The sequence below is a fragment of the Vombatus ursinus genome, unplaced genomic scaffold (assembly GCF_900497805.2).
Source record: "Vombatus ursinus unplaced genomic scaffold, bare-nosed wombat genome assembly UNPS02014941.1, whole genome shotgun sequence".
NCBI classification, from domain to species: domain Eukaryota; kingdom Metazoa; phylum Chordata; class Mammalia; order Diprotodontia; family Vombatidae; genus Vombatus; species Vombatus ursinus.
Window position 1 is genome coordinate 7,106,931 of NW_020954719.1, and position 9,794 is coordinate 7,116,724.

Here is a 9,794-nt window from a genome sequence, read left to right on the forward strand (position 1 = left end):
CTTGGCCCACAGGGTACCCCAGTGTTTGAGTTAATGATTGTCCTGCTGGGGACCTAACCTGCAAACCTGTGAATTTAAGTATAAATTTAGAGAGTAGTGCAGAAGGGGTACAATGCTTAAAATGTTATTGAAAAAGGCAAAATAAGGGGCAGCTAGGTGGTGCAGTGGATAGAGCTCTGGCCTTGGAGTCAGGAGGACCTGAGTTCAAATCTGGCCTCAGACACTTGACACTTACTAGCTGTGTGACCCTGGGCAAGTCACTTAACCACCCATTGCCTCATGAAAAAAAAAAGGCAAAATAAACAAAATGTGTTTATTACATAAATGTACTAATCTCAAAACACGTCAGACCATGAACTCAACAAAGAACTCAACAAAAGTAGTAGTTCTTATTAAAGGGAAACTGCATGTACACGAACTTATCAACCCTCTCATAGTGTCACTGACTTAAATATTCAGTGTGCCATGAATTCCTTATGGCAAAGCATGTGCCATGAACAGAAAAGTCAAGGTTAGAAATTCAGTGTGGTAGGCACAAGGAAATGCTTGTTAGTTTAATTAATTAAAAGAGAAAAGAAATATAGGTTAATGGCTTGAGGAGATAGTAGGGTCAAGTGAAGATTTTTTTTTATTAATTTATTTTGAGTTATCAACAATCACTTCCATAAACTTTTGAGTTTTAAATTTTTCTTCTCCTCCCTCCCCACCTCCCTTCTCAAGACAGCATGCAATCTGATATAGGCTATACAAATACATTCCTATTAAACATTTTCACATTAGTGATGTTGTAAGGAAGAATTAGAACCAATAGGAGGAACCACAAGAAAGAGCAAAACAAAACAGAAGCAAAAAAGAGCAAATAGTGTGCTTCAATCTGCATAGTTCCTTCTTTGGATGTGGATAGCATTTTCCATCATGAGGCCTTTGGAGATGTCTTAGATCCTTGCATTGCTGAGAAGGGCTAAGTCTATCAAAGTTAGTCATCACACAATATGGTTGTTACTGTGTACAACATTCTCCTGTTTCTGCTCACTTCACTCAACATCAGTTCATGTAAGTACAGGTTTTTCTGAAATCTACCTGCTTATCAACTTTTATAGCACAAAAGTATTCAATTACATTCATATACCACAACTTGTTCAGCCATTTCCCAATTGATGGGCATCTCCTCAATTTCCAATTCTTTGCCACCACAAAAAGAACTGCTGTAAATATTTTTGTACATGTGGATCCTTTTCCCATTTCTATGATCTCTTTGGGATACAGCCCTAGAAGTGGTATTGCTGGGTCAAAGGGTATACACATTTTTATAGCCCTTTGGGCATAGTTCCAAGTTGCTCTCCAAAATGGTTGGATCATTTCACAACACATTCACAACAATTCACACAACAATGCATAAGTGTTCCAATTTTCCCACATCTTCTCCAAAGATTTTTTTTAAATGGATAACTGGACAGAGAAGGAGTAATTAGATAAGAAGAGACTGGGGGCGGGGAGAGGGAAAGGGAGAGGGGAAGAGAGAGAGAGAGAGAGAGAGAGAGAGAGAGAGAGAGAGAGAGAGAATTACTCTAGGATATGGGAAGGAATGGAATCAAGGGGTTAGACTTGACAAGAAGGAACACTCCTTCCTTAGGAGACTGGAGTAAAAAAGAAGGTAATGTCATAGAGTTTTAAGATGTAGAGTAGAGAAGGAGGAGGCTTTGGTGGATGGCATCAGTTTTTTCCTTTTTTTTTTTAAGTGGGAGACAAAGTTCTCTACTCTGAGACTCTACAATATTATCAATACACATATTACTCCTAAATCTATTTATCCAGACCTAAAATCTCTCTTCAGCTTCATTCACAGGTCAACGATTGCCTGTAGACCAGAGTGAAATTCATTTTCTTCTCCCCAAACATTCCTTTCCTCCTAACTTTCCTGCTTTAATTAAAGATACCACCAGGTTCATAGCTTTGGAGTACTTCTTGACTCTTCTTTCTTTTCATTCCCCATGTCTAGCAAGTTGCCAAGTTCTGTCAGATCCACCCCCACAACATCTCTACCATCTGTCAGCTGCCTCAATTTACATAGCCATCACCTAAATTTATACCCTCATCACCTCTTGTCTGGACTACTATAATAAGAGCCTATAATTGGTCTCCCTATTTCTAGACTATCCCCTCTCCAAAATATCTTATTCCCAGTTTCCAAAATAATCTTCTTAAGGTAAAATCTGACCGTGTCATTTTCTTGCTCAAAAACCTTCTGTGGCTCCCCATTGCCAAAAGGATAAAATACAATCTTTTTGACCTGGCACTTAATGCTCTCCATAAGCAATCTAATTTGGCTGGAACGTAGAGTGTGTAAGAGGAAGGCTGGAGCCATATTGTGAAGGGCTTTAAGTGCCCCAAAGGGGGTTTATGTTTTATCCTAGAGACAATAGGGAGTCACTGAAACTTTTGGGGCAAGGGAGTGACGTGGTCAGAGCTATGCTGTTAGAACGTTTGGTAGCTGTATAGAGGATGAATTAGAGAGGGGAGAGAATGGAAATCAAGGAGATGAGGAGGAAGTTATTGTAACAGCCCATGTGAGAAATTATAAGGGTCTGAACAAAGGGAATTGTGGTATGAACAGAGAGATGTTGTGAAGGTAGAATTGACAAAATTTGGCAGCTAACTCTATTGGGTAGAGATGGAGAGAAAGAATGAAGAGCTGAGGAGGACCCTGGGCTTGCTAAACTGGATACCTGGAAAGGTGATTGGTCTTCTAAATCGAACTCCTAGAAAATCATCTACTTTGCCTCAGTTTCCTCATCTACTACTCACTTCTTAAATCCTTTTCAATCTTGACCCCATCACTCAATTGAAACAGCTGTCTCCAAGGTTAGCAAGGATCTCTTCACTGCTCAACATGATGACTTTTAGGTAGGCTCTCTGCACCCTTGAGGAACACCTATTTACAGGGCAGGAGATGGATAATAAACTAGGAAGAAGGACTAAAAAGGAATGGGTCAAACAGGAGGTGAATCAGGAGAGAACAGAATCATGGGATGGAACCAAAAGGGTAAGAATACCCTGGAAGGTGGGAGTGGTCAACAATATTAAAAGCTACAGAGAACTCAAGGAGGCATACAGCATTGATTCACTTCAATATAGCTTCTCTGCCTCTGTGTTGGCCATGTAGATACAGAAGACAAGCCTGAGGGAAAAGAACCCCTGCCTCCTCTTATGCTTGCTTTTGTATTTAGGCCACCAGAAAGCTAAGTTATTAGTCCCCTGAGCCAATTAAGTCTGGAAGTCAGTTTTAATAATGTTTAAGGAAAACTAGCCTAGTCCACATGGCAGATATTGTCCCTACCATTACTCAGTCATAGTGCCTCCCCAATACCTGGATTCATTGCTGCTCCTGTGCCTGGGTTTATACTATCTCTCCTACTAGGAATACCCACTCCCTTTCTATCTAAATCCTCTCCATCCTTCTGGACCTAACCTTCCACATATGAGAAACTTTCTTAAATTATAGCTAAACATCATCTCTACTTCTTGTTAATTCATACTTCATGGTTAGTTATAGGCTTACATGTGAATGTTATATAACCTCAGTTAGACTGCAAGCTCTCTGAAGGCAGGAATGACTCCTTGTATTTCCCATAATGCTGAATACAATAGGGTGGGGGAACCAGTGATTTCTTCAGTATGGAGAAATCCCAGTGTAGAAATTCCTTCTACCAAGCAAAAGAGCAACTCATCTAATAATGTATGGTCTTAGAGAGGCAAATTAACTGTGGTCAAGCTACTATGTTTCAGAGACAGGTATCATCTCTAACCTTTGGTAGTGGGTATTTCATAAACTTTGGGCAGGTCCCTTCACCTTAGTGGGTCTTGATTTAAAGACCCTGAAAACAAAGTCCTTGGTGCTATTAAATGGTTCAACACCAGAAATTTATATGCTTTTATCAGTGGAAGTCACATTAAAGAAGAGGCATGACCATCTGCTTTGCTGCTGTACCCTAAGGACCTTGGGACTTTTCCATCTGATTTGCTACTGAAACTTTCCTAGACTGTGAGCTCCCTGAGAACAGGACTGTCTTACTTTTCTGTTTGTATTCCAAGCACTTAGTTACAGTGCTCTGCACGTAGTAAATGCTTACTAAATGCTTTAGTCATGTATTCATTTTCCCATCCACAGAACGAGTGGGTTACACAAGACTCCTTCTAAAGACCCTTCCAATTCTTGATCTTTAATCCTATAGTCTTTCATTGATTCTGCAGCATTTTAATTGTTTAATGTCCTCTCCTAGATACTTTCTCTCACTTTGGCTTCCTTGACACTGTTCACTCCTGGTTTTCCTTTTATGCCATCTTTCATGTGCTCCTTAAGTGTGGGTTTCCAAAGTTCTGTCCAGTTCTCTCCCTAAACTCTCTTCCTTTGTGATCTCATGGCTTCTGTTATCATCTTTATACAGATAACTCCTAAATCTAGTACAGACTTCTCTCCTGAGTTCCAATACTACATCTCCAACTGACTACTAAATATTCCTACATGGCTATCCCAACCAGGCCCTCAAATACAACATGGCCAAAGGGAAATTCATCATCGTTTGCTTTAAATCTTCCCTATCAAACTTCCTTATTTTGTTGAGGGCCCACCATCCTCCCAGTCACCCAATTTTGAAATCAGAGTCATCTTTAACTCTTTGCTTTTACTCAACCCCCATATTTAACTGTTTGCCTAATTCTGTCAATCATACCTCCCTAATATATCTCCTATCCATTTCCCTTCTTTCTAATCACAGGGACACCAGTGTAGTTCAAGTCTTTCACTTAGACTATTGTAATAGTCTACTGGTCTCCCTGATTTCAGTTTCTCTCCTTGTTAGTTCATCCTTCATTCAGTTGCCAAAAACAATCTTCCTAGCACACAAATCTGACCCTATCGATGACCACCCTCCTCAAAAACTTTATAGTTTCCTAGTGCCTATAGGATAAAAATAAAGAATTTTCATTCTGGCATTTAAGACCTTTGCTTTCCCCACCCCCAGACAGGCTCCAATCTACCTCTATAACTTAATTTTACATTATCCCCCACTCTACATTTTATACATTCTAGCCAAATTGGACCACTAGCTATCCCCTGATCTTGTCCTACCGTCTTCCACTTCCGAATATTTACTCAAGCTGGTCCCCCCTGCCTAGAATATAGTTTCTCTTCAACTCCACGAATTGAAGGATTTGAAGCCTACCTCAAGTGTCACCTTCTCCATGAAAACTTCCCTGATTCCCTTGGTTGAAAATGATCTCTTGATCCTCTTGAGTTTTTCCCCTGAGTATTTTATCACACTGGAGTAGTGGAAAGAACATTGGACTTTTGAGTAGGGAGAAGCCCGCGTTTCAAACCCAACTAGTTATGTGAACACAAGCAAATCAAGTTCCCTGAGCTTCAGTTTCCCCATTTGCAAAATATAAATAATAATAATACCTACAGTACTTACCTCACAGGGTTGTTATGAGGATCAAATGAGATAATGAATGTAAAGCCCTTAGAAAATGAAAGCACTATGTGTGAGTGTCAGCTCTATCCTTGCCTTGTGTTATGGGTATTTCTGTTCCTGCTTTATTAGATTGTAAGCTCCTAAATGCAAGGACTGTGTCCTTTTTCTTCTGTGTAACTTTGGCTCTAACACAGGAACCTCCTATAAGCTGTCTTACTAGCTCTTAATTGACCCTTAATAAGTATCCTTTGAATTGAATTAAATTAGATGCCTAATCATGATAGAATCTATTACCTCAGAGGTCACTCAATCTAACATCCCCAACAAATGGTCATTAGGCAACTTGTTCTGGTTTGGGATAGCTAGTCTTCTGCAATGAATTGAAATTGCCAACCCTCTAATTCAGGATTAGTCCTTGTTCTTCTTTCAGGGATCGAGCAGAATAAATCAAATCCCTTTTCCACATAAGATGACTTCAAACACTTAATGATGACTATTATGCTCACTCTTTTCCTAAGCCTTTTCCTTAAATATTCCCAAAGCACACCACCTCTGGAAGGTAAGTGCTGTTACCAATTTTACAAATAAGGAAACTTTGACCCAGGTTGAGTGACTTATCTAGAGCCACACAATCACCCAGCCAGTAGCATCTAAGGCAAGATTTGAACCCAGAACTTCTTAGTTCTCAAGTCCTAAGCTATGCCACAGGGGATCTTAACCTGAGGTCTGTAAACTTATTTTTGTCATTATTTCAAAACATGCATTTCCCAATAGAACTCATTTTCTTTGTAATACTTTGTATTTTACTCTGTGCATTTGAGAACGTGATTTAGAGTAGATGTCTGTAGACTTTACCAGACTGGCAGTGGTGACTATGAGACCAAAAAAAAGTTTATGGTTGTGGTCCAGGAGAAAGAACAGTAGAGACAACAGACCAGGGTTATGAAATTCAGTCCTGACACTTTCCAGCTTTGTGCCTTTGGAAAATCCACCTAATCTCTTTGTGCCTTTGTCTTGTCACCTGTAAAATGATATTGTTGTTACCAGCCTCACAGAGTTGTTATGCAACTCAAATAAGGTACTGGATGCAGAGCAGCATTTCACAGCATCACCCTTAGCTGGAAGTGATCCCTCCCTCACCCTGTGTCATATGACTTTGTACTATGCTGATCATATCCTGATTATCATATAGCTATTTGTGTGCAGTTCTCCATCAGAAACTGATTATGATATTATCAGTAGAAATGACTTTAAAAAGTGGCATTTACATCTGCTTTGTCCCTGCACCCTAAGGACTGTGGGATTTTTCCGTCTGACCTGAAACTGAAACCTTTATGTGTTATCTCCCCCATTACAATGTGAGCTCCTTGACAGCAGGGACTATCTGACTTTTCTGTTTGTATCCCCAGTGCTCCGTTCAGTGCTTGGTACATTCTTCCTGGGTTGTCAAATACTTGAGAACAGGGTATGTACCCCTGTATCACCCCTAGAGCCTAATACATGAGCTGATAGTCAACATTTGTTGAATGAATGTTGAATAGACCAAGTAATAGATGTCTTTGACCAAGGTCTGCAGGGACCAAATGCCCACAAGATGATCTGACACATCCTTTTCCCTCCAGAAAATCAGTAAGTGAACAAGCCTTTATTAAGTGCTTTCTATGGCACTTTGGCACTATGCTCAGTTCTGGGGATACAAAGAAAGACAAAAATGGGCTCATGTTCTAATAGAAGACGACAACATTCAAACAACTGTATACATACAAGATATGCATGTATAGATGGAAGGTAATCTCCAAAAGAAGGTGTTGGGGAAGGGGAAGGGGGTGGGGAAGACAGGGAGTGGGAAAGGCTTCCTACAGAAGGTTGTATTTGAGCTGAGTCTTAAAGGAAACCAAGAACACTAAAAGGCAGAGGTGATAGGGCCGAGCATTCTAGACATTCAGGACAGCCATCATAAAGATGAAGTGTCACGTATGGGGAACAGCAAGTAAACCAGTGTTACTGGATTATAGTGAGTGAGGAGGTGATGACATGCACTGTAGGAAAATCACTTTGGCATCTAAATGGGGGATGATAGAATCTGGAGAAGTTTGAAGAGGGCCAATTAGAAGGTTATTTGCTGCAATAATCTAGGTGAAAGGTGAAGACAGTCTATACTAGTGTGGCAGCTGTGTGAATGGAAAGAAGGGGGAAGTACACAAGGATGAGAAGATAGAAATGATAAGATTTTACAAAAGATTGGATGAGTGCAAGTGAGGAGTCAAGAATGATGCCAGGGTTTTGAGCCTGAGCGACTGGGAGGATGACAGTTGGTGCCCTGGATAGTAATAGGAAAGTTGAGATGAGAAGAAAGATAATGAGTTCTATTTTGGACATGCTAAATTTGAGATGTCTATGGAATGTCTAGTTTGAGATGCCCCAAAGGCAGTTGGTGATATAGGACTAAAGCTTAGAGGAGAGACTAGGTATGGAAGTCATGAAAGAGAGATAAGAATCGAATATGTAAGAGCTGATGAAATCACCAACCGAGGTAATATAGAGGAAGAAGAGAAGAAGGTCTGGGAGGGATAAGATGGTTAGGAGATTCAAAACAGAGAATGCAGAAAATTTTTTTTAAAAAGGAAAAGGATTGAAAAAGGCCATCAGATCTTCCCAGGCTAGCCCCCACCACCCTAAGTTATGTTCATCTTTCCAATGGTCTCAGCTTTTAAGATACAAATAAAATTAGTTCATGCCTAATTCTCCGAGTCTCTGCCTCTGACCAGTTTTCCTTTAGTTTAATATGACACTTGAACAAGCACTTTGCTGCCCCTGTGTGGCTCGTTGTGGAAGTAGGACAGAGCTATGGGGATCATGGTATTTAGATTGGGAAGTGTTCTTAGAAATCATCTACTCCATGTCCATCATTTTACAAATGAGGAAACTGAGGTGAAGTGACTTGGCTGAGATTCCACATATCCATAATAGTGGAACTGGGATTTGAACCCAAGTCTGTTAGTGCCAAATCAAGTGTTCTTTCCACTCAACCTTGCTACCTTTACTAGATCACTAGCCTCGGCAGTAACTTAGAGGTGATCCAGGGCTCCCCTGGGCAAGGGATTTTCTGTGGACACTTCAGTACGTTGGCGCTGGCTGCCCCATTGTTCCAGTCCAGTCAAAGAGGACAAGTTTGCCTGAGGCATACTGAGCAAGTCTATTCTTGAGAAGGGACTGTTGTTACAAAGTTGGTGCCCAAAACACTCAAAACAAATGTAAATGTTAATGGTCTTTTGGTGATAACAAAGTAATTTATTTAACTAATAATCGCTCACATTAAGAATAACTCACTGTAGGGCTTACAAAAGCTTTCAGCACAGTAACCCCATGAGGTAAGTAGTGAGAATATCATTGTCCCCATTTTACAGATGAGGAAACTGAGATTCAAAGAAGTTAGGTCACTCAGTATGTCTCTAGAACTAGAAATTAATCCTAGGATGTTGGATCATAAGATTTAGGAGGTAGAAGGACCCTTAACAAATAACCTGTTCAAATCTCATTTTATAGATGAGGAAGCTGAGACTCAGAGATGTAGTGACTTGCCCAAGGTTACACAGGAGAGCTAGGATTTCCAACAGATTCTCTTGGCTCCAAACCTAGTGCTCCTTCCAGGTGCAGAGCTCTCAAATATATCATATTGTTTCTCCAGAAAAAAAAAATGCACTAAATATAAAGGAAAATATATTTACTTCAGCATGGGGGTCCATAGCCTCCTTCTTTGCCACAATCACCCCTCCTCCCCACCAGGGCCACCTGCTTTGTCTTGTGGCTATGACCTTGGTAATGTAGCCCTACTCCCACTTCCCCCACCACCACCATATCTTCATGTAGCAGAGTCTTCATGACAGCAGCACCCTCTCGATGAAGAGAATTTGTAAGGGTACACACTCTATGTAGATAAGTCCGGTCTAGGAGACAAATCTAAATAAAAGATTCCTCAGTCTGTCTCAGGCCACTAGTTGCCAGTCCAGGATCTTCCTTCCATCACCTACCTTCTCTTTCTTATTCATAGAATCATAGATTTAGAGCTGGAAGGGACCTTCAAGAGCATTAGGTCCAACCTCATTTTACAGATGAGGACACTTAAGTCCAGACAGGTTAAATTAATCACCCCAAGGTCACACACAGATTAAACAGCACAGCAAACCCAGGTCTTCTGTAGCTGTGCTCCTGCCTCAGTTTGAAAAGCATGTCCATATCTCTGCCAATCACAGCATCCCTTGCTCCCCGTGTTGATGATAGTTCATTTGACTGTGTGATATATTACAATTTCTCAACTCCCTC